The 26,716-nt window shown below is 36.4% G+C and overlaps 1 pseudogene; it reads left to right on the top strand.

Moving 5' to 3' along the window:
• The window catches only part of LOC120246290, a 32,978-nt pseudogene extending 6,517 nt beyond the window's left edge, over positions 1–26,461 (top strand).
• The last annotated feature ends 255 nt before the right edge of the window (positions 26,462–26,716 follow it).

Genomic DNA, 26,716 nt, shown 5'->3' with positions numbered 1-26,716 from the left:
ATTATAGTTCTAGATAAAAGACGCTTTTAGGGGCACCTGGGTGACTCAGTCGGTTAAGCATCCTACTTCAGCTCAGGTCATGATCTCATGGTTCGTGGGTTCGAGCCCCACGTCGGGCTCTGTGCTGACAGCTAGCTCAGAGCCTGGAGGCTGTTTCGGATTCTGTGTCTCCCCCTCTCTCTGACCCTCCCCTGCTCACGTTCTCTCTCTCTCTCTCTCTGTCTCTCTCTCAGAAATAAAACGTTAAAAAAATTTAAAAAAAAAAAAAGCATCATATAGGGACACTCTCTACCTCTCTCTCTACCTCTCTCCCATTCACACTCTGTCTCTCTCTCTCTCAAAAATAAACATTAAAAATTTTTTTAATTAAAAAAAGTATATGACAACTTTACCTATGAAACAAACATTACCCATAGATCTAAAAAATGTTCTCTGCTGGTATAACTTTATAATGATATCTAACATAGTTACTTATAAACTATTTTTAAAGCTACTATTTGGAAGGAGGACTACCTATAGTTTATATATAAAATACCAGCAGTAATGTTACTTTTTAATATTCAATTGATCATTTTCCTCCCTTAAGTCATGTCTACAATTACCATCTATCTCTGCCTCATTTGACTATGCATTTTAAATGTTTGGCTGAAATGTAATTTCATTATTTTTAAAGTCAAAAACAATGAGACTTTACTCATATTAATTTTAGTGGAGCATGTATTCTATAATGCTTAGCCAGAATAACAAAGTTCACGTCACTCCTAGTTATTAGCAGTCTATAAATCCCTCAAAATGAAAATCCATTGCAAAGCCAATTTTAGGGTTTGGGTCTCTTGGCAAATAGCATTGTCTCACTTACTAAACTTATGGTTAAAATGAACTGCTTTTATAGTTGTCTTCACACCATGTTGGAGGTTTACCCCTATCCCTTTGCTCACATTCAGTTTGGGCCTGCAATATTTTTTCCTCCTTGGTAAACTCTTACATATCCCTTCTTTTATTCTTTAAAACTCATCTTTGTGTCACCTCCTTCCAGGACATCTTCCTCATGCCCCACTAACACCCACACACTCCCAGAAAAAAAATGGAGTAGGTACTCTTTCATTGAGATCTCCATTACTACAGGTACTGCACTGTAGTACAATTCTCTGTTTATGTGTTTTCCCTATAAAATGGCATATTATTTGTTTCAAGCAGCTTTTGTATATAGAAAAACCACCACAAATACTCAAAAGTATACAACAGTAACCATGTTTCTCATAGATCTATGGGTCACCTGGTAGTTGGCTGATGGAGCCTCACTCTACTGGCCAGTTCTGCTTCGAGCCATGGATTCAGCTGAGCTTGAATCCTTCCTTAGGTCTGTGTGTGTATTACTTCCGAGGCCCAGTTTCTACTCATAATCATGGAAGAGAAATAAGTCAAGCCCCACTACATGAGCATATTCTGTGCAATACTTTCTTCCTTTTACCAAAAGCAAGTTATATAGACAAAGTCAAATTCAGAGGACCAGGGAAATACATCCTACCCCTATAAGCCCCAAACAAGGCTTTGAATGCATAGAATCAATTTAAGGGAGTGAAAAGCTATGGTCAGTAAGTCAAATACCATGCAATAAAAACCATCTCATATCCATATGTATATACAATGTCGGGAATTGTAACTTAACCACAGAGGGTATTCAAGATGTATCTGGTGAATGAATGTCTCTGACACTACTAATCATGTCCCTACACTCATCCACTTTATAAAGCATACTCCAAATCACTGCCAAAGATTTCAAAGAGCTTATGATGAAGTGTTCACTTCAATTTACTGAGGCATGAGACATTCAACAGCTACCAAACAGAAATACAAATATATAGACATTCATACAGTGAACACCCAGGTTATAATTTGGGCAAAGGAGTATATCGTAGTAGCCTTACAAATGGAACTCATTAATTTGTGTTTGTGGTATATTGTATCCCAAAATGGCTACAACTGCTCCTTTCCCATGTGCTCTCATCAAGGAGTGGAGTCTATTTCTACTCTCTTTCAATCTAGGATACCTCCATGATTTGCTTGACCAGGAGAATACGGTGCAAGTGACTCTGTGCAACGAGGAGCGTTAAGTCTTAAGAGGTCTTGCAACTTTTGCTTTCGTTCCTTCAGAATTCACCTTTCAAGTAAAGAAACTCACACAAAACAACTAAAGAGGAGAGATGAGAGACGTAAAGAGGCAAGACACCTGGAAGAGAATCGAGATGCCCTATCAACATTCAGCACCAAGGTCCGAGATATGTAAGTGAGGCCCCAGATGAACTACCCTAGCCAACACCAAGTGATCCAGAGACAAGCCATCCCCACTGGGTTCTGCCTGAATTTCTGATCCACACAATCATAAATAATAAAACATGTGTTGTTTTAAGCCACTAAGTTTTAAGATGGTTTATTGCTCGGCAACGTATAACGAAAAGAGTACTCCAAACTGGTCTTGAAAGAAAAAGAAAACTGGTGATGTATCCTCTGAAACAGACCGACTGGAATCATTTTACAAATGACTATTACAAAACTGCTTCATCTAAATTAATGTACATTTTATATTAACATATAGAAAAAGCACAGTTTTCAGACAAAAAGAAAGCAGACCTCCTACTATTCCTTGTCTAAACTTGAATGTACGGATATAAATATTATTCAATTTAACTTTGTTAGAAAAATCAGCAAGATGTCAGAGCATTTTAAACATGAATAAGTGTGATACAAATGATATGCTTGAGTATATTACAATTTTAAATGTTTCAGCTTTTATCTAAATAATCTTTGTACCATGAAAAAAAAATCTCCAGTTTCTGTAAACATTTAAAAACTAAACACTTAAGCTCATGTAAAAATAGTAATGAGTAAGTAAATTTGAAAGACTTAATTCCTAGCCAACTCAACTGGCTATTTTTTTTTTAATGATCCATTGATAAATATGAACTTAAACTGAACTTCTGAAAGGTATGATTTCAAATCAAGCAGAGGAGGTGACATTTTTTAGGAATACTTTTTCTTCATCTAATGAGATGAAAATGCACTCTTGTGGATGCCAAACTTCTTTAAGGCTTATGTAATGAATATAAAAGTAAACACATTTCAAATTTGAATTCAATTCCACCTGAATATATTACAGGGCAAGTATGTCACATCCAATATTGAGGGAAATATACGGCTTCTTAGGAAATGTAAACATTTCTACTTTAGCAAGTCTAATCTGATTTATCATCATCAGTGAGAGAGAGAGAGAGAAAGAGAAAGAAAGAGACAGAGAGAGAGGGACAGAGGGAGGGAGGGAGGATGGAAGGAAGGAAGGAAGGAAGGAAGGGCTTGTCAAGATTCCAAAACCATTAAAAGTGACAGAAAAAAATGCTATTAATTTTGCATTTTGACTACAGAATTAACAACAGGAAAAATTGTAATTAAGGTTATACTCATTGTTACATGATATTTTCTAATGCTTTATTGCCATGAGGAATGTGTGCTCCTGGCAATATGTTACAGTCTCTCTAGACTGTGATGCTTCTTCCTCAGGAAAAATGCCACTGTTCCTGATTACTATGGAGGGACTGAGTGGGGCCATGGAAAAAAAGAGGCATAACATAGAGTCACTCTGTATTTAGTATTCATTTAAAAATGATTCTGTGATTGGGGTGCCTGGGTGGCTCAGTCAATTAAGCATCCGATCTCACGGTTTGTGGGTTTGAGCCCCAAGTCGGGCTCTGTACTGACAGCTAGCTCAGAGCCTGGACCCTGCTTCAGATTCTGTGTCTCCCTCTCTCTCTGACGCTTCTCTGCTCCTGCTCTCTCTCTCTATTTCTCAGAAGTAAATAAAACATTAAAAAACTTTTTTTAAAAAAATGATTCTGTGATAGCCCACTAAGCCTGCTTTTTGTATTACATGTCGTCTTTTGCTTTCTCCCTGTGGGTACTATGCACAGTTCAAAGTTTTGCTCAGAAATCTCTATTCTTCTTTGGATATTGTGTGCAAACTAGCTCATGTGTAACTTGTTTTCCCACAAGCCACAGTTATAGCATATTATTTGACCACATTATTGAATATCACTGCATCCTTGAACTATTGTTTTGGGTTGTGATTGTTCTCCTTCAGCTCACCATTTAAGAACCATGAGACTTTATCAGATCAGGCCCATTTCAGTCAAGAAGTACATAAGTTGTGTGCCATGATAAATTTTCATTCAAGATCCTGTCCCGTCATTGCTGCTGAGATAATTAATACAGTTGATGATCTTGAATATGTTGCTTACCCTCCCTAGGCTTTAGATCTCTCATCTGCTATTAAAGTTTTAATTTTTACTATCTGGTTCGCCCCACTTCTGCACACCTGGTGGATCCTACATTCATTGCCCCTTGATATGAAGTGTGGCCAGATGACTGGCTTTGGCCAGCAAAATATAAATTAAAGTGGCATGCAATGCTTTGAAGCACAAATTTTAAGTGTCAGCATGCAATATGCCACATTTCCTTCCTTACTTGGCAATCATGAAAGCATATATTGAAATCGTGCCTCTGTCAGACTGTAACTCTAAGTAACTAGAAAGAGCAGAGCCTTTGGTCAATAAGAATGAATGTACAGCATTTATTTTAAGCCACTGAAATTTGTTTGCAATGCAATATAATCTAGCCTATGGTGGTTTTACTCACAGTGAGTACAACTTTCACAATACTATTTAGAAAAAGTTTTCACAGAAGGATCCTCTGATCTTCTGTATTTTGGATATGCGTAATGACATTAACAAAAAGAAGTAATTCTGAGAAAAAGAAAAGAGTGCTTTTGCAACTTGGACCCCAATCAGGAAGATATTTTCCCAATCAAATGTTCAAAACACCTCTCCCAAGTGTAGTGCAGCAAAGAATGCAACACATAAAAAGACCATACTGGCCAGAACAAAGAAAAAGAGTGCCATGTGAGCAGAAAGAATTTAAAAATATATACACTAGAAGCAAGAATCGTAGCAAACTAAGAAGGCAATCATCTCTAACAATTCAAAAAAGTGATAAAGGGTGCACTTTGAGTATGTCCATGAGTACAGACTGAAAATTAGAGCCTAGGTAAAAAAAAACTGTAACATCACAATATAGAAGGGAGTATAACAAAACCAGTTCAGAAGGCTGAAGTACACCAAGAGAAGAAAAAGATACTCAAACAAGACCAGAATCAAATTTAGAAAACATCTCTTAAATTACCAATTTTATCAGAACCCTAAGATATATTAATTATAGTTGCTGTTTATAATTAGGCTTCATTCCATCATATAATACAGGATTTCTTTTGCCATCTGCAAAAAGTGTTAAATTAAAATGAGCCTGGATGGCTCAGTCAGCTAAGCATCCAGCTCTTGATTATGGTTTAGGTCATTATCTCATAGGATCAAGACCCACATTGTGACTCTCCCCTCCCCCCCCCACCTCCCTTCCCCTCTCTCTCTCTCTCTCTCTCAAAAATAAATATATAAACTTTTTTTAAGTCACAAAGAAACCTGTAGCTACTATAAGTACTATCAGATACCTACTTTGAATAGGATCTATATACCTTCTAATGGTTAAGTCAAGGTTTTAGTGTCCAGAGTAAGCAAACCATAAAAACACTACCAGGTACATAGTACTGCTCTATCCAGTCTTATTTCTGTCTGTACAGTACATGTCATGAAATCAAAGGCCTCTAAAACATTTGTCGATAAAGAGTGAGATAAATATAGATCTCACTATGACCTATTCCTGAAACAAACTATATTAAGAGTCTTACCTCACACATCTATATTTACAATTGTTGTAGCTTGGTCTAGTGTCTAATGCCATGTTGGTTACTACTTTCTGTCTGCTAGCCATAAAGCTCTGTATTCACCTGACATATCAGCCTTGTAATTATAAAACCAGTAACATATTATGACACAGAACTCCCATGATCTCCACCGAAGAAATAAATGTTGAACCCTGTTACGTAGAGCGTTAAAAATCAAGGTCTCCCAGTACTTGTCTAGAAAAGTGTCATTATTCCTTTTTATTCATGATAATTGCTACTCCTTACTAAGTGTGTTACTGTGTCCATGTTCAAATGGCTAGAAAATGACAAGACTGAAATTTAAGGACTTTTAAACAAAAAAGACTGTTCTTTTCTTTATTCTACACTGTGTCTATTTAATTAAACAAGGGCCATAAAAAAACTGTCTTCCAATATTAACAAAAGATTTGTCTCTTATATCCCCTCCCTTATACTTACCCAATTCTAACTGTTGCAGTAGATTTTCTTTTTGTTTCCTTGGTTTTAGGCCTCTTTTCAGCCAGTGACTTGTCTAACCTCTGGAGTCTCAAAGATGGGTCTCTGGTTTTAATGATTTTAGAAATCTAATGAACATTTTCACTAACTGATAAAGCTAAAATGCAGCCTTCCTTCACTCTTTTCCGAGTGTGTGTAATTGTTAGAAGCATCCACTTTCATTTTCATAAAACCATGAAATAACTGGAGTCTTTGAGAGTTGGGGGACCAGGTGGGGAAATTCATCAATATTGGTTGAATTTTTAGGATTCCAGGGCTCCTGTAAACCATTAAGAATGTGTGGTAGAGAAAATATAAGTAGAGGGTATGATGTGAAGTTCCACTTATGGGTAAAGTTCTATGAATTCTGACTTCTAATATATAACTGAGTATAAATACCCATAAAGGGGAGAAATTGGGTGCTTTTCAGTGTAGTTTTCCAAGGCTAAGAAGAAAATTATATAGATATACTGTATGTATAAAAAAATCATGAGAGAGAAAAGTAATAACTTTCAAATAGGATTAATATGAATTATATCTGTGAGGGGAAATGACTAATAAATTTTATGCCTCACTGAAACGTGCACTCCCTTATTTTACTATGGATGTCTAGTCTATGAGTTTCTCTCAAGATTCTCAGAACACATTTTCAACAATCTCTCAAGTCTCTTGGGTATTCTTTAACTGAAAGCATACAGTGGGGACAGAGAAAGAACAAGTACATGGAGTTTCAAGGGTTACAGAATGATGCATGCTCTCTCAAGTGTCTACTTTTATAGTTGTCAATGGGATTTGGAGGTATGAAATCTCATAAACACCTTTTGAGTGTCCCAGTTTAAGCCATTTTATAAAGGAACTGGTTTCAAGCTTCATAGTTATAGGATACATTGAAAAGCTTGCTCAAGATAGAAGAAAATAATCAGAAGAGGGAGAATTCTAAGGACTATGCCCATTGTGGAAGAGCTGATAAACTGAATATTTTTAGTTTAGAGAAGATACATGAAGCACTGCCAGGCAGCAGGGGCAGCAAAACTTCATTTGTATTATTCCAGGAGATTAGACCAGAATCAACATGTAGAAAATATAAGGATCTGAATGAGAATGTGAAAACAGGGCTGTTGAACAATGGGAAAAAAACTCTCTCTTAGGTGGGGAATCACCCTTCACTTAGAGTATTTTAAAAAGTATATAACCAAGTGGCCCTTCACTTAGAGAATTTTTAAAAGTGGTGCATATCTCTCAAAATTTATAAAAACATTTTTGTTGAATCTGGACCAGGAACTGTGCTATGTTAGCATCATATGGATTGTGTCATTTAGTAGTAACAGTAACACCTTGAGATCAGAATTATGGTTAGGTCTATATTTTCCAGGTGAGGGAACCAAAGTTTAAAAATACTTCTATAATATTTATGACAATATTAACACAAAGAAGGCAGGAGTGGAACTACAATGGTTCAAAGGATCTGTATAATACTGAAATCAAGTTGGTATTAATATTAAACTAGAATATTTGAAATTAAGATATTAAGAATAATGTGTGGGGCAACTAATAACAAAATAATTCAAAAATACAATAAAAGAAGCAATAAGGAAATTAAAATACCAGAAAATGTCGATTTTTTAAAAATTAGGTAGTAATAGAGAAATGGAGGAACAAATAACAACCTAATATATAAAGAAAACAAATATCAACATGGTAGACATAAATCCAACTTTATCAGTAATGACACCAAATGCAAATGCAATACACATCCCAATCAAAAGACAGAGACTGGCAAATAAATAAAAAGAAAAATTATTCAACTATATATTTCTACAAGAAACACATTTTAAATTCAAAGACACAAATAAATCAAAAGTAAAGGATGAAAAAAGTTATAACATGCAAATAGTAAACAAAAATAGAGTTGGAGTGACTATATTATGAGACAAAATGCAGGGTGCCAGGGTGGCTCAGTTGGTTAAGCCTCTGACTCTTGGTTTTGGCTCAGGTCATGATCTCACAGTTTCATGAGTTTGAGCCCCACATTGGGCTCTGCACTGACAATGAGAAACCTGTTTGGGATTCTCTGTCTCCCTCCTTCTCTCTGTCCCTGCTTCACTCGTGTTTTCTCTGTATCTCTCAAAATAAATAAATTTGAAAAAAATATATAAGACAAATGTTTAAGAGAAAAAGTGAAACCAGAGACCAGAAAGGACATATTATAATGATAAAGAAAGCAATTCTTTGGAAAGACATACAATTATAAACATATATGCACTTAACAAAAAAGCTCCAAAATGCATGAAGCAAAAAAATGACAATATTGAATGGAGAAATGAACACTTCAACAAAACAGTATCCAGTATCCCACTTTCAATAATGAATAGAACAACCAGGCAGAGTATTAGGAAGAAAACAGAAATCTGAACAACACTATAAAACAATTAGATATAGGGACGCCTGGGTGGCTTAGTCGGTTAAGCGTCCGACTTTCGCTTAGTTCACGATCTCGCGGTTCATGGGTTCGAGCCCCGCATCGGGCTCTGTGCTGACTGCCAGCTCAGAGCCTGGAGCCTATTTCAGAGTCTGTGTCTCCCTCTCTCTGACCCTCCCCTGCTCACGCTGTCTCTCTCTCCTAGAAATAAATTTAAAAATAAATAAAATAAAACAATTAGATATAAGAAATCTATAGAATACTACCCAACGATAGCAGAATACTCAATTTACTCAAGTATACCTGGAACATTTCCACAACAGACCACATGTTAGATCATAATCAAGCCTTAATAAATTTAAAATAATTTAAATCATACAAAGTATACTCCTCAACTATGATGGAATACAGTTAGAAATCAGTAACAGGAGAAAATTTGGGAAATTTGCAAATATGTAAAATTAAACAACTTCCTAAAAAATAGGACAAAAAAGAAATCATAGAACTTAGAAAATCCTTTGAAGTGAATGAAAATAATAAACAAAATATCATTAATATTTGCGGATGTGGCTAACAAAGTGCTTAAAGGAAAAGTTGTGGATGTAGATGTCTATATTTAAAAAATGAAGTTCTCAAATCAATAATACAAGACTTTGACCTTAAGGTCAAAGCTTGAAGCTAGAAAAAGAAGAGCAAACTAAAACCAAAGCAAGTGGAAGGAAGGAAATAATAAAGGTTAGAACAGAAATAAATGAAATAGAAAATAGGAAAAATAGAAAAAAATCAACAAAAACAAATTTATTTGAAAATATCAAGCCTTTAGCTAAACTGAACTAGGAAAGCGAGAGATGAAAATTACTAAAATAAGGAATAAAAGAAGGGACATCTATTTTCAAACTTACAGAATTCTCTTAAAAAGAGATTAAAAAGGAATGCTACAAACAACATACACTAACAAACTGGATAAACTAAAGGAAATGAACAAATAACTGGAAAATTACAAACTACAAAAACTTACTCTAGAAAAAAACAGAAAATCATAACAGTCCTATAACAAGTAAAAAAGGCTGAATTAGTATTCAAAATAGTCCCACCCAGAAAAGCCAAGACTCCGATAACTTCAACTTGTTAAAGTGTTATAAGAATTAATACCAATCCTTCACAATTCTTTTAAATAACACAAGATAATGAACACTTCCCAGTACATTCTATTTTACTATCTACCATGATAGTAAAGCCAAACTTTAACAAAAGACAGCTACAGACCAATGACAATGATACTAAAACCAAAGAAATTGTTAACAGAAGACAACTACAGACCAATGACCTTTATGAATATAAATGAAAAATCCTCAACAAAACAGCAGCAAGCCAAACTGCGTAACATTAAAAAAAAAACAAAAGATTGTATCTCATGACTAAGTAGTACTTATCACAGGAGTGAAAACAAGTTCCACAAATGAAAATCAATGAATATGATATACCACATTAACATAATAAAGAACAAAAAAAGTACATGATCATCTTGATAGGTAAAGTACATGAAACAATTCAACACCTTTTCATGACAAAAACATAACAAATGTGAAACAGAAGGGAGCTTCCTTAACTGGATAAAGGCCATCTACAAAATGGCAACAGTTAACATCATACTTAATTGTAAAAGACTAAATGCTTTCTTTCTAAGATCAGGAACAAGATAAAGATGTCTACTCACACTTCTACATTGTACTAGAGGTCCTAGCTATGGCAATTAGGCAAGAAAAAGAAATAAAAATCATTCAGATTAAAATGGAAGAAGTAAAACAATCTATTCACAGGTAACATAATATTGTATTTAGAAAATCCTAAAAAATATCCACAAAAAAAAGTATAGCAAGGTTACAGGATACAAATTCAATATACAAAATCAGTTCTATTTCTACACACTAGCAATAATATCTGAAAAATATATTAAGAAAACAACTCTATTACAATAGAATCAAAAAATAAAATACTTAGGAATAGATCTAACAAGATAATGTAGAAGACTTGTACACGAGGGACGGCTCAGTCAGTTCAGTGTCTAACCCTTGATTTCAGGGTATGATCCCAGGGTCGTGGAATCAAGCCCCACTTTGGGCTCCACAGTGAGCATGGAGCCTGCTTAATATTCTCTTTCTCCCTCTGCTCTTCTCCCCCATTCACACTCTCTCACTAAAATGGAAAGGCATCATATATTGTTCATGGATTCAGACTTAATATTAAGATAGCTATACTTGCTGAGTTAATCTAGATTCAACACATGCATTATCTCAATGTCAGCTATCCTTTTTCCAAAAAGTTGGCAAGCTGATCTTAAAATTCAAATGGCTGCAAGGGACCCAGACTAGCCAAAACAATCTCTCAAAGGAAGGATAAAGTTGAAAGACTCACACTTATAAGTTCAAAACTTAACTATAAAGTTCCAGGAGATCAATGGAATAAAACTGTAAATCCAGACATACACTTTCCATTTGAGGGTCAATCAATTTTCACAAGGGTGTCAAAGCAATTCAACAGGTTAAAAAAAATCTTTTTAAAAAGAATTCTGAGGGGTGCCTGGGTGGCTTAGTCGGTTAAGCGTCCGACTTTCACTTAGGTCATGATCTCGCGGTTCGTGGGTTCGAGCCCCACATCGGGCTCTGTCCTGACTGCCAGCTCAGAGCCTGGAGCCTATTTCGGAGTCTGTGTCTCCCTCTCTCTCTGACCCTCCTCTGCTCACTCTGTCTCTCTCTCTCTCTCCTAGAAATAAATAAAAAAAATAAAAAAATAAAAAGAATTCTGAGCCAACTGGATATCTATATGCCTAAGAATGAAGTTAGACCCTTACTTCATACAATATACAAATGTTAATTTATAATGAATCACAGAATTGAATATAAAATCTAAAACAATAAAACTCTTGGAAATAAACCCAGAAGGGGTGCCTGGGTAGCTCAGTCAGTTATGCGTCCAACTCTTGACTTCAGCTCAGGTCATGCTCTCACAGTTCATGAGTTCAAGCTCCACATCAGGCTCTGCATTGCCAGAGTATCTCTCTCCCTCTCTCTGTGCACCCCCTTGCTCATTCTTTCCCTCTCTCCCTCTGTCTCTTCCTCTCTCTCTCTCTCAAATTAAATAAACTTTAGAAAAGAAATTAACATAAGGGTAAAATATCATGGCATTAGATTTGACGATGATTTCCTAGATGTGACATCAAAATCACAAACAACAAAAAATAGGTAAATTACACTTCATCAAAATTAAAACACTTTGTGTTTCAAAGTTCACAATCAAGAAAATGAAAAAACAAACTGAATGAAAGAAATACTTGCAAATCATGTATCTTATAAGGGACCTGTATTCAGAATGTTTAAAGAATTCTTATAAATTGGCAACAAAAAGATAATCAACCCAATTTAAAAACAGACTAAGTATTTCAAGATATTTCTGAACTTATACAAATAGCCAAATAAGCACAAGAAAAGATACCCAACATTATTAGTCATTAGAGAAATGCACATCAAAACCACAATGTGGTATCAACTCACACACACTAGGATGGCTATAATAAAAAAGACAAACAAGTATTAGCGAGGGTGTGGAATAATTAGAACTCTCATACAATGCTGGTAGAAGTTTTAATATTACACTGTCACTTTGGAAAATAGTTCAGAAATTCCTCAAAACTAAACATAAAGTTACCATTTGACCCAGCAGTTGCACACCTAAATATAAAACTCAGACAAATGAACTTGCACAGGAATGTCATAACAGCATTACAGGAATGAATAGGAATGTCACAGCAGCTATTCACAATGGCCACAAAGTAGAAACAATACCAAATGCCCACCAACTGATGAATGAATAAACTGTGTCATGTCCACATATGGAATATTATCCATAACAAAAAGGAATGAAATACTGATACATGCTACAACATGGATGACCTTGAAAAGTTAACACTACATTAAAGCAAGTCTGTGGAGTACGGGAAAATGGAGAGAAGCGCCAGTAGGTATGCGCTTTCTCTTTGCAGTGACGAAAATACTCTAAAATTAGATGGTGATGATGGCATCTCAACTCCATAAATATGCACTTTAAAGGGTGAACTTTACATGTGAATTATATCTCAATAAAGTTTTATTTTTAAAGTTTTTAATAAATAAATAAATAAAAGGCAGCTGGATTACCAAAAAAAATGCCCAAAGTCACCAACTAAATGACAAAGAAGCTGGGGAATACACTATTTTTAATCCAAGCCCATTTTAATAAACATTTTACTGTGCTATAGCCATCTCTAAGCAGTAAATTGGAAAAGATCACACATAAGACGTACTCTGTCTCTAAAATTCTTCAATTCTATGGTTTAGTGCAGAGAGGTTATATAGGTTTATATAATAACTAATACAGAACAAAGTGGGTACCAGAATAACAGACCCCAGTGACTTTAATGTAAAATCAGAATCAAGAGCTAACTCTCTGAACCTATAGTATGAGGATCATGCCTCCAGAACACATTGACAAGTAGTTCTCAGCTTAAAAGAAATACCTCCCCACTACCCCACACACACCCTGGGAAAGAATTAAATCCAGTATGTAGGACTGGCCATTATTGACCTAACTCCTCTATCCCTAACTTAGTCACCAGCACCCCACTTTTCAACACTTTGCATATTATTAGTCTTCACAAACAAATCTCTCTACTTCATCAATCACTTCTACAATCTGCACAAAAGTATCTCTATGATTCCAGAAAAACTGATTATGTTCAATAATCAAGTCAATCAAGAGATCAAGTATAAACTGAGTTGTCCAATTTATGTTTTCCTAATGCAAAATTTATAAAGCACGGATTTCTACAATTCCACAGAACAGAGAACAGAAATAAGAAAGCCTGGTAAAACAGAAAGAGCATTTAAATATTCACAGGCCTCTGCCAGCTATTTAATCTATTCAGGACACTGAGAGTACAGGTGTTTCAGTCTTAGAATAAAGCAAACACAGAATCAATGATTTTCAGAGTCTGAAGACAACTCAGAAATCAAACAAACCAACCTCCATGTTGTCCAGGCTAGAATAGTATAGCGCGAAGAAAAAAACACACGTGGTTAGCTCGCAGTGTGTAAAGTAGCTATAAATGTGGGACCTGAATGCATGGTTCTTTTTTTTTCTTAATTTTTTTAATGTTTTATTTATTTCTGACAGAGAGACAGTGTGAGCAAGGGAGGGTCAGAGAGAGAGGGAGATACAGTATCTGAAACAGGCTCCAGGCTCTGAGCTGTCAGCACAGAGCCTGATGCGGGGCTCAAACCCATGAACCGTGAGATCATGACCTGAAACGAAGTCGAACGCTTAACCTACTGAGCCACCCAGGTGCCCCAACATGGTTCTTGATTCATGGACCAGTTGTCCTTTTGCAGTTTTAGCTCCCATGTCTTCAGAGCAACTGCAAATTGTTTGAGAAACTTGTTCTTTTTTGACAATACAAAGTACACAGTCTAGTAGAGTCCAGGTGAGGAAGTTTACTCTTCTTGACCTTCTACATTGCTCAAATACAACCCCAGCACCACGGAATCTGTTTTCCTGTCAGTCTCAGACTGTTCCCTAAATTCAATACTATGAAGGTAGGCTAACTGTCTCAAAGACATGCCTCATTGGAAGACGAACACTGAGTAATGTCTTTTACCTTGGAACCAACAACTCAACATTGTGGATGATTGAAGAGAATGAGAATTTCTTCACCATTATTCCCTTGTAACATTTCTCTTCTGTTCCTCTTTGCTGTTTCTAAATTCCTTTCCATTTCTCCTTGCCTCATTTCCGTCTCTTTGCCAAAAAGTCCAAATACATAGCAGAGAGAGGAGAACCAAATCAGAGAGGTGAAGACTAAATATTCTATTCCCTTTGCTCTTGCCAAGACTCTCCCTATTCCCCGCATCCAACAAAGTATATGAACAAGCTTTTCGCTCACTGCCTGCTTTCCATTAGTTCAGTCCTCATTTATTTTAAACTCTTGGCACTTTGTGTACAGATACAGTCCTCTCGCAATTTTTCATAAAATAAAAATCCAGTAATGGAAGTGAGAAGCATTGACACTCTGATCACCTATTATAATAGTAATATTTTGTGTGTTTCTTTTTAATTTTAAACAAGCTGCAGTTTGGAAAAGCAACGTGTTTTGTTTATCATGTCAAGTTCTTATGAAAGTATTTGAGTTGGATTTCATCCAAAATCTATAATTCACCATGTAATGCATAATTTTGCTGTCATATGGCTGCAAATTTTGACACTTATTTTGCCAGAAAACACAGGTATGAATATGAAAAAGGCCCCCTCAGAGATTTATTGCTTAATATCCCACTAGTCCCCAGTCTTTCACTGTCAAAGCTCAGCCATCCATTATTTACCAAGCAGATTTTTTTTGCCCTTTGTTTCTACTCAGATTCACTCAAAATCACTCTTTGAAAGATCCATAGCCTAGTTTCAATTGTTAATTATTTCAAGTCCCTCAATATTAAATGTCATAAACTGTCCTGGATAAATATTTTCATAGCAAAACTTAAATATAGATGATTTTATAATTTCCTTAAAATGGTCATAGTTGTAGGTATTAATAGTAAAACTTTATTATTATTTCAATGTTATTATTATTTCAATTTCAATAAAAATCACTCCTTCTCTTCTGGCTTATCTGCCTCAAAATACTTTGCTTCAGGTATACGAGAGTCATTATTGAAACAAAAATGGCTACTTTTCTAACCTAACTACTATTAAAATTTAAAGAAGTCCAAAATTCAGCATTTTCTGGGTTAAATTAGTGCACTACTTCAGTATCTGCAATTCAAATAAGTCCTCTGAGAAATTGGCCTCCAAAACCAGTGACGTGCTGCTGAACTGAACAGATCTCCAAAATATCCTAACAGATTTCTTTCTTTCATTGTAGAATTGTTTCCATCTGGTGCTTAGATATTAAACCTGGAATATGTAAAGGCTCGCCCCTCTCACCCTGTTTGACTTCCAAATGCTGGCAAATAATTTGCATTGTCAATGAATTGAGGATTAAAATTTTGAACTTAACTGTGTAGTTATAAGATGCACAATTTAAAGTGATAGATCTTCAAAGTGATCAATTTTTATCTTTTAATTTGTCTTTCAAATTTGGACACTTTATGTGTTTGTTGTTTGTAAAATATTCTAACTCAAACCTACTTTGCTTGAAAAAACTAAAACTCTTTTTTTCCCAAGTTCAGAATGTTGAGATATGAATTTATGAAGGCCAGTTTTTCTGAGTATGCATATATTCATAACAGAATGGGAGCATCTAAACACATGTATTTATTTGTTTAGATAGATTAGTAGATAGATATTTAGATGTATACATGTAGAAGTTTCCAAGATCATGGATCCATGGACAATAATTTCTTCATGAGAATTTTAGGATTCTTCACAGTAATAATAAAATGTCTGACTTTTAAGACTGGCAACATTTTTCATAGCATCTTAATTAGAAAGCACAGTTACTTCTAAGAAATGTAATTGCTTCCAGACATATTTAAACCACTAGGGGGATGTTTATATGAAATGAGCAAGTCACAGGAGTGAATAAACCAGTTCTATGCACTGAATGTTGCAGTGTAAAAGCTGAGGAGCACATGTGGAGAGTTACAAGAGAACCATGTGCAAGACATAACCACTGTGTTCAATCTCTTTCTTCTTGCCGTTAGTCTTGCAATTTCTACCCATCCCTCTTTTACTAGCCATGGATCTTCTATGTCTTCCAGAGAACACAGTTATCCAGTTCTCTTGTCCAAATCTTCACACTTCAGGCCTGGCCTCCCTTCACTGTTCTTTTCTTTTTAATATCCCATCATAATACTTTCTTCACATTGTCTCTTACTTAATTGCTTCCTTCAATCTCTATCCCTTGAATTTGATCTGCTTGATCTCCTAGAATATTTTCTGATGCATTTCTCCATTTCACATTCATTTCACAGCTAGTTAAAAAATAAATAAATAACTGAGTTCTTGGGGCACCTGGGTAGCTCAGTTGGTTAAGCATCCAACTCTTGATTTCAGTTCAGGTAATGATCTCATGGTTTGTGAAATCAAGCTCTGCGTCAGGGCTCTGTGCTGACAGCATGGAGCCTGATTGGGATTCTCTGCCACTCCCCGGTCTGTCTCTCAAAAAAAATAAATAAATAAATTTTAAAATATTTTTAATGGATAAAGGACCTGAACGTGAGACAGGAAACTATCAACACCCTAGAGGAGAAAGCAGGAAACAACCTCCTTGACCTCCACCGCAGCAGCTTCTTACTTGACACATCCCCAAAAGCAAGGGAATCAAGAGCAAAAATAAATGATTGGGACCTCATCAAGATTAAAAGCTTCTGCACAGCCAAGGAAACAACCCAGAAAACTAATAGGCAACCAATGGAATGGGAAAAGATAGTTGCAAATGACATATCAGATAAAGGGTTAATATCCAGAATCTATAAGGAACTCACCAAACTACACGCCCGAAAAACAAACAACCCAGTGAAGAAATGGGCAGAAGATATGAACAGACACTTCTCCAAAGAGGACATCCAGATGGCCAACAGACACATGAAACGATGCTCAGCATCCCTCCTCATCAGGGAAATACAAATCAAAACCACACTGAGATACCACCTCACACCAGTCAGAGTGGCTAAAATGAGCAAATCAGAGAACTCTAGATGCTGGCGAGAATGTGGAGAAACGGGCACCTTCCTACACTGTTGGTGGGAATGTAAACTGGTACAGCCCCTCTGGAAAACAGTGTGGAGGTTCCTCAGGAAACTAACAATAGAACTCCCCTATGACCCAGCAATAGCACTGCTAGGAATTTACCCAAGGGATACAGAAATGCTGAGGCATAGGAGCACATGTACCCCAATGTTCATAGCGGCACTCTCAACAATAGCTAAAACATGGAAAGAGCCTAAGTGTCCATCAACAGATGAATGGATCAAGAAGATGTGGTTTATCTATACTATGGAATACTACATGGCAATGAGAAAGAATGAAATCTGGCCATGTGTAGCAACATGGATGGACCCTGAGGGTGTTATGCTGAGCGAAATAAGTCAGACAGAGAAGGACAAATATCATATGTTTGCAAGTATAGAAGGAACTTGACGGAGGAACAAGGGGGAGAAGAAGGGCGGAAATGGTGGGGATAAGGGAGAGAGGCAAACCATGAGAGACTCTTGAATGCTGATAAAAACTGAGGACTGATGGATGTGGGGGGGAGGGGGATGGGCATGGAGGAGGGCACTTGTGGGGATGAGCACTGAGTGTTATGTGGAAACTAATTTGACAATAAACTATTTGTAAAAAAATAATAAATAAAAATTTAAAAAATTTTAAAAAATTAAAAAAAATATTTTTAAAAAATAACTGAGTTCCTGCACAGCACATGAAACTACTTACCATTTCTATTCACTGTGCTGCCCCCATTTAACTGTAAAAAAAATTTTTTTTGAGGAGACTCACAGGAAAGGACAAAGTTGTATCAATATACAAATTTGGAAAGGACAGTTAAGAATGTTTTGCTGAGAAGTATATAATCACTTGACTGATTCTAACAAACATTTATGTGAATCTTTTAAAGCAATTTTGTTCAACTGAATCTCAGTTAGACTCAGCATCTTGGCCCAATAACCTCCAAACAAAAAGATTCACTAAAATGAGCAAGAATTTTCCATATAATTTCAAGATGCCATGCAATCAATTTCTATAGTTGCCTCCATGCAAAATATTATAGTATAAATTTGGAGCTAATATTAGAACTAATCTTCTAAAACAGGCATTCTAAAAAATATTATATAAGCTTTATTTTTTTTAAGTTTATTTATTCATAGAGAGAAAGAGAACAGGTGAGCAGAGGAGGAGCAGAAAGATAGGGAGAGAGAGAATCCTAAACAGACTCTGCATTGTCAGTGCAGAGCCCAATGCAGAGCTCAAACTCACCAATCGTGAGATCATGACCTGAACCAAAATCAAGAGTAGGATGCTCAGCTGACAGAGCCACCCAGGTGCTCCAATATTATATATGCTTTAAAATAAAATCTGAGAAATAGCCAAAACACCCATTGCAGTTGGCATCATATGAGTATTACAGAAAATCACAATGTGTTCTTCTGGCTATATACAACAAACAGAAAACATCTTTGATAAGAAGGAATTGGGGTGCCTGCATAGCTGAGTCAATTTCAGCTCAGGTCATGATCCCAGGGTTGTGGGATCAATCCCTGCATTGGGCCCCACACTCAGCATGGAGCTCACTTAAGATTCTCTCTCTCTCTCTCTCTCTCAGGGCGCCTGGGTGGCTCAGTCGGTTAAGCGTCCGACTTCGGCTCAGGTCATGATCTCACGGTTTGTGGGTTCAAGCCCTGCATCGGGCTCTGTGCTGACAGCTAGCTCAGAGCCTGGAGCCTGCTTCCGATTCTGTGTCTCCCTCTCTCTCTGACCCTCCCCTGCTCACGCTGCCTGTCTCTTTCTCAGAAATAAATAAAACATTAAAAAAATTTTTTTTAAAAAGATTCTCTCTCTCTCTCTCCCCCGCCCCGCTTGCACTCTCTCTCTAAAATAATAAAATAAAATGAATTCATGTAATAGTTTTTTGTCTTTTCATCTATTCAGAAAGCAGAAAGAGAATTAACTTCATCTGATGAAAACTTATATTTTCTTTCTTTTGTCTCCCTTTTCCCTTCCTCTCTCCCATCTGCCCTCCACTTCACCCTCCATCCCTCTAAGTTTTCTGCATTTGTATTATAGTGGCACAGATTCAGAGAAGGGGTGGAGTCTGGTATTTTGGGTGGTCTTAATAAACCTTTAGTCTTTGGCTAACCTCTCCTTAGACTGGAAAGTAGCCAAGAATTTCCAATATTAGGAAGAGTCACTTTGAAGAACTATACATGTATGCTGAAGTGCATGTCAATATATCTGCTCTGATTTAATAAGCAAAACTGAACAACAGGGCCTTGTCAGCCAAAGTAACAACTATTTCTCCCAAACTTAAAACACATCCTTGTGTAAGTTATGGTTCTTATTTGGTTACTGTGTTCATTTATTTCAGTGTATTGTTTGACATCTCCCACCAGCTGAGCCAGGAAACTCATGGCAGTGCCTCAAAAAGTAACTCCACCCCACATTTAGTTTTTAATTTGTTCTGATTCTTTACTCTTTTAAACTCACAAACTTTCATGGAATAAATGCCCGAAGAAGATAGCATTTGCTTTTCATTTCTAAGTAGTTATAGAAACCATATATAAAATCTCCCTTGCAGCTCCTCCTTTTTATTAGAAAATTATATTAGATTCATATGTGTTTTGAGAAGTCAGTTGTATATTTTAATTAAAGGGAGAAATAAAAAGTCCTTTCTCCTAAAGCAGGATTACAAAGAATGTAGAAATTATTCCTCCCAATTATGACTTAAATGATGTTTTAGTCCCTTGAATTAGGGCAAAGATTAGGGGGAACAATCGTCTGTACAGTGAGCATCTATTATCATGAACTTCGAAAGTGCCTATCTTTTTGGCGCTTGGCAACACATAGTAACAATATCCATAAGGGAGAAAAATCCAACATTATTTCAACAAAAGTAGTGAAACTGTTGCCAGACAACAAAATAGCAAATTCATCTAGGCTCATTGGTGCATGTCTGGACTTTCCAAATGAAGCCTTGCATCAAAGGAAACATTTGAGCATTTTTCTATAATATCAATAAAAATTAAACTACAATTGGTACAACTCTTAAGAGTTACAAATTTCCACTATTCTAATCTCTCTAATTCTTAAGAGCTATCTTGTTTTTTTGCTCCATTGCAGTTTGTCAGAAGAAAGAAAGGGGATCTTTAAAACGAAGAATTTGTAATACAACACTGGTTTCCTTTCTTAAGCGGTTGTCTCTACAAAGAGTGCCAAAACTTTGTAAACTTGATCATGCTGGTACTGGAAAATGTAAACAACACTACAAAATAATGATGAGAACATTTTATCCAGGTTAGTACAAATAGATAAGCCTGCTTTTAAACGAAAAATTCCATGGAGACTAATGTACAAAAGGAGGGAGCATTTCAAGCTCACACTAGAAAGGTCACTGGCAGAGACCAATTTCACAGTATTTAGCATATCTGTGCTGGAACAAAATAGGGCTAAGCTGATTGAGCAGGCATTTAGTCTACAAAAGAATTAAGTCCAGGTATTGCAGATTAATGTTTAAAGAACTACACTACTTACTTTCAACATTCTCCTTATGTATTTTGAGTTCTTGAATGAGTTCTAGAAGAACTCCATAATCTAAACCATCTTCATAATAATAATGCACAGGAAAGTCCCCAAATAATCAATCCTCTCTGTGCCTCTGTTCCAAAAGAATGTGAGAAATTAGGTTTCTCCAGAAAGTAAGAAACCTAATTTCAGTGATGATGACTTTTCCTCATTTTCCGTTGAAAAAGGGAAAAGAACTAACTTTGAATTTCAGGTTTTACAAGTCTACATTTTGAGAATATCTTTTTATCCTGAGAATATTTAGAAGTATGTTAATAGTTAAGTTACTAACGTTGATTCTGTTTCAATATGGTACACTGAGCATATGCATCTAATTACAATTCCATCTATTTTCTGGAACCCTACTAAAACTATAGTAAACTATGTTTTTAGTAACATGTTTTATGTTTTTATTTATTTTTTAAATAAAAACACTTTATTGAGCTATGATTGACATACAAAAAAGCTGCACATATTTAATGTATACTACTTTTAAGAGTTTGAAGATAAACATATGTCCTTGAAGTCATCACCATAATCAATCTTATAAACATATCGCATCCAAAAGTTTCCTCCCACCCTACTTATTTGTGTTTTTATGTTTGTGATAAGAAGGCTTAATATCAAGGAAATGCAAATCAAAACCATAATCAAACAACACCTCATACCCATTAGTATGGCTATTATCAAAATAACAAAAGATAGCAAGTGCTGATGAGGATGTGGTGAAAGGGAACTCTTGTACACTGCTGATGGTAATGTCAATTGGTCCAGCCTTATGAAAAACAGTATGGAGTTTCCTCAGAAAAATGAAAAAAACAGAATTACCATATGATCCATCTATCCTATTTCTAAGTATATTCTCAAAGGAAATAAAATCACTATCTTGAAGAGATAGTTACACTCTCATGTTTGTCACAGCATTACTCACAGTAGCTCTACTGAAGCAACCTATGTAGCTATTGATGGAGGAATGGATAAAGAAAATGTGATATGTTTACACAGTGTGATATTATTCTGCCTTAAAAGAGAAGGAAACCCTGCCATTTGTGACCACATAAAAGAACCTTAAGGACATTATGCTAAGTGAAATAAACCAGACAGAAATAGACAAATACCGCATGATCTCACTTATATGTGAAATCGAAAACAGCCAAACTCATAAAAGCAGAGAGTAAAATGGTAGTTATCGAGGGTTGGAGATGTAGGGGGAAATAGGGAAATGTTGGTCAAAGGGTACAAACTTTCAGCTATAAGATGAATAAGTTCTGGAGACCTAATGTATAGCATGGAGACTATAAATGGTGTAATGTATTGTATATTTGAAACTTGGTAAGATTTCTTATCCAAAAAAGGGAATAACTAAAAGAATGAACTGTTATTATAAATATATTCCATGTGTCCATAAGTTAAGACAAGGAAGACTTTTTTAAACCCAAATCAAACTTTAAAGATAAAAAATTATATGATGGATATGTTAATTAGCTTGATTACAGCAATTATTTCACAGTGTTTGTGTGTGTGTGTGTGTGTGTGTGTGTGTATCCAATCACAATGGATATCTTATACATGTATAGTTATTATATGTCAATAATACCTCAATAAAACTGAAAAACAATTACCAGGCACTGAAAAACTATGAAAATATGACTCACAATGAGAAAACAAATCAATATAAACTGAACCACAGCCATTGTTAGAACTAGAAAACAAGTCCATTAGAACTGTTATCATAGGGGTGGCTCAGTCATGATCAGCTCAGGTCATGATCTCATGGTTCATGAGTTCAAGCCCCACATTGGGCTCTATGCTGACAGCTCAGAGCCTGGAGCCCGCTTTGGATTCTGTGTGTCCCTCTCCTCTTCCCTTCCCCTGCTTGTATGCTCTCTCTCTCTCTTTCTCTCTCTCTCTCAAAAATAAATTAATAAATTTTAAAAAACAACTGTTATTATAAATATATTCCACATATTCAAAAGTTAAGACATGGAAGCCACCCAAATCATGGCTCAGTCGGTTAAGCATCCAACTTCGACCCAGGTCATGATCCCATAGTTCGTGGGTTCGAGCCCCAAGTCAGGCTCTGTGCTGACAGTGCAGAGCCTGTAGTCTGCTTGGGATTCTGTCTCCCCCAATCTCTCTGCCCCTCCCCCACTCATGCATGTTTCTCTCCTTCAAAAAAACACATTAAAAACAGTTTTAAAAAATTAAATTGAAAAACTCTAATATTTAACAACTAAGAAACGTAATTTTAAATAATCCACAGGTCAAAAAAAAAAGTAGAAAGAAAAAAGAATGCACTTGGAACAGAATGAAAATACAAGTAATTGTTATGAGTTAAATTGTTTTCTCCAAAAATTATATTCAAGTTCTAAACCCCCAGCATCTTTGAATGTGACCTTACTTGAGAATAGAGTCATTACAGGGGCACCTGGGTGGCTTAGTCGGTTAAGCGTCCGACTTTCGCTTAGGTCATGATCCCGCGGTTCGTGGGTTCAAGCCCCGCGTTGGGCTCTGTGCTGACTGCCAGCTCAGAGCCTGGAGCCTGTTTCAGTCTGTGACTCCCTCTCTCTCTGACCCTCCCCTGCTCACGCTGTCTCTCTCTCTCTCTCCTAGAAACAAATAAAAAAAAAGTTAAAAAAAAAAAAAAGAGAGAATAGAGTCATTACAGGTATAATTAGTTAACTCAAGACGAGGTAATACTGGATAAGATGGGCCCTAATCTAACACGACTAGAGCCCTTACAAGAAGAGAAAGACACACAAAGAAAAGACATCACAAAATGACAGGTGCAGACACCAGTATAATGTACCTGCAAGCCAAGGTACACCAAGGATTACTGCTACCATCAAAATCCAAGAAGGGGTAAGGAGGACTGTAACAAGAGTCCCAGAGGGAGCATGGTCTTGCTGACACCTTGATTCATGACATCTAGCCTCCAGGACTGTGAGGGAATAAAATTTTTCTTGTTTTAAGACATCCAGTTTATAACACTTTGGTATGGAAGCCCTATAAAACTAATATGACATATCAAAACGTGTGGGATGCCACTACAAAACAGTACCTAGGGAGAAAATTAAAGCACTCAATGCTTAATACTGGAAAATGAGAATCATCTCAAGTCAATGATACCGGCTTCCAAAGTAGAAAAAAGACATAATATAAATATCAGAGCCTAATGAAATCTGGCCATGTGTAGCAACATGGATGGACCTTGAGGGTGTTATGCTGAGCGAAATAAGTCAGGCAGAGAAGGACAAATACTATATGTTTGCACATATAGGAGATTTAGGAGGAACATAACGGAGGACCGTGGGGGAGAAGAAGGAGGGAAATAGTGGGGGAAAGGGAGAAAAGCAAACCATGAGAGACTCTTGAATGCTGAGAATAAACTGAGGACTGATGGGTGTGCTGAGGGGAGGGGGGAGATAGGCATGGAGGAGGGCACTTGTGGGGATGAGCACTGGGTGTTATATGGAAACCAACTTGACAATAAACTGCTTGTAAGAATAATAATAATAAATAAATCCAAACAGCATTCAAAAGCAAGAAAAAAAATATATCAGAACCTAAATTATCTAGAAATCAGAAATTTTTTTAGAAAAAACAATGGAACCAAAAACTGGTTCTTTAATCACATCGATAAAATTGACATATATCCTAACCAGTCTATTAGAAAAGAATAAAGGAGAGTAGACACTAGTTCTTCCAATATCAGGATTGAGGGAAGTAACATAAGTATAGATTCTGTGAATATTTAAAAGATAATAAAGGAACATTTTGAACATCTTTATGGCAATAAATTTGACAACTTAGAGGAAATGAACAAATTTCTTGAAAGTCACAACTTCTAATGCCTACACACATAAAAAGTTTTATCTATGAAAAATATTAATTGTAGTTAACTTTCCCACAAAACCAAAAGTTCCAGGAGCAAATAGTTTTACAGATCATTTCTCCCAAAATTCAAGGAAAAAATAATACCAATTCTACAAATATGCTCCTAAAAAGTTAAAAAGAAACAAATAATTCACAGACAATTCTATAATGCCAGATTCACCCTGATATCAACACCAGACAGGGACAGTGCGCTTTCCCACCCCCATGCCACCGCCACCTCTGCCATGCCTAGTGACATGCTCTTAGTGGCAGCTCACACCACGACCTGTCACCATGCGTGGCTGACTGGCTGGGGCTGGAACTGGGCAAGGTGGTCACTAAGAAGTTCAGCAACCAGAGACCAGAGTCAGGATCGGTGAAAGCGTGAAAGATGAAGGTGTCTATAACATCCAGAGTGGTGTGGAGAAATCAACAACAATCTGATGAAGTTCCTCATCATGATCAACACCTGCAAGGTCATGTCATCCGTCATCCAGAGTAACTGTCGTGATCCTGGGGTTTTCCATACTCTCAACAAGGTTAAAAGGACAAGAATCATGCTCCGAAGTCTATGAAGCTTGTGGCAAATATGCTCTCGGGTGCTGAGGCAGCACATCATCACCATGAACCCGCATGCCTCTCAGATCCACCGATTCAGTTACACTCCAGTTCAGTGACTGTACATGGAGCCTGTGGCCCTGCAGTGGATTCAGGAGAACATTGCCAAGTGGAGGAACTGTATTATCGGTTCACCTGACACCAGAGGAGCTGAAAGGGTCACATCAATTGCAGACAAGATCAATGTGGAAGTTGCCTTGAGTCACAAATAGAGAAAGAAAGCAAATGAAGTGGATTACTGAGTGGTTCTTGTGAGCCATGTGAAGGACCATGTGGCTATCCTCGTGGACGACATGGCTGACATGCGTGGCACCATCTGCTGTGCTGCCAACCAGCTACTCTCTGCAGGAGGCACCAAAATTGATGCTATCCTTACCCACAGGATCTTCTCTGGGCCAGCTAGTTCCAGAATAATGCTGCCTTCAAAAGCTTCAAAGCCGTTGTCACAAACACCATTCCATAAAGGGACAAAAGGAGACACTGTTTGAAGATTCAGGTTATTGATATCTTGATGATCTTGGCTGAGGCAATCCAAAGGACACACAACAGTGAATTTGTGTTTTACCTGTTCAGCCATATCCCGCTATAGATCCCAGATAGAAGGTGTGAAGCAAGCCCACTTTGGCCTCTGAACTGCCAGTGTTTATCTGACTTTTTAGTTTCAGGACTCAGCAATGATAGGATAATGCAAAAGCAGCCAATCTTTGTATACTCCAAGATCCAATGTTTCCCTCTCTTCAAGCTCAAGCCCATTTATTTTCAGTTTGGGGAGGGGAAGTGGTTATTTGATGTTTCTAAGTGAACTGTTATTGGTGATACATGTTTTGTCATCCTGACTTGTTTGGATAGGTGACCTTTTCTTTGTTGTATCAGTACTTTGGGGCCATAACTTTCAAGTATATAATTACATTGCAGAAGTTCATAGTTTGTATATTTTGAAGGTTCCAAAGGTGACCTCAGATTAAAGCTTACTGTGGAAATAATGATAATGCCAATGAACATCTGGTTAAAACCCCGTATACAGAATTATACTTAGTGAACCTTGGGATGTATAATACCCTAAATTTTGAATTTTATTTTATTTTTTTAGCAACCAGGTTTCAAATAAACCATTGTGGCTGTTGTGCTTATTTTGACCAAATTTTATATAGCTTAAGATGACCACTGTCATGTTTACTTTCTGATAAACATTAGACATATCAGAC

This window comes from Hyaena hyaena, unplaced genomic scaffold (assembly GCF_003009895.1).
Source record: "Hyaena hyaena isolate Hyena2069 unplaced genomic scaffold, ASM300989v1 scaffold_461, whole genome shotgun sequence".
Lineage (NCBI taxonomy): Eukaryota > Metazoa > Chordata > Mammalia > Carnivora > Hyaenidae > Hyaena > Hyaena hyaena.
This window is presented reverse-complemented; position numbering and strand designations above follow the sequence as displayed.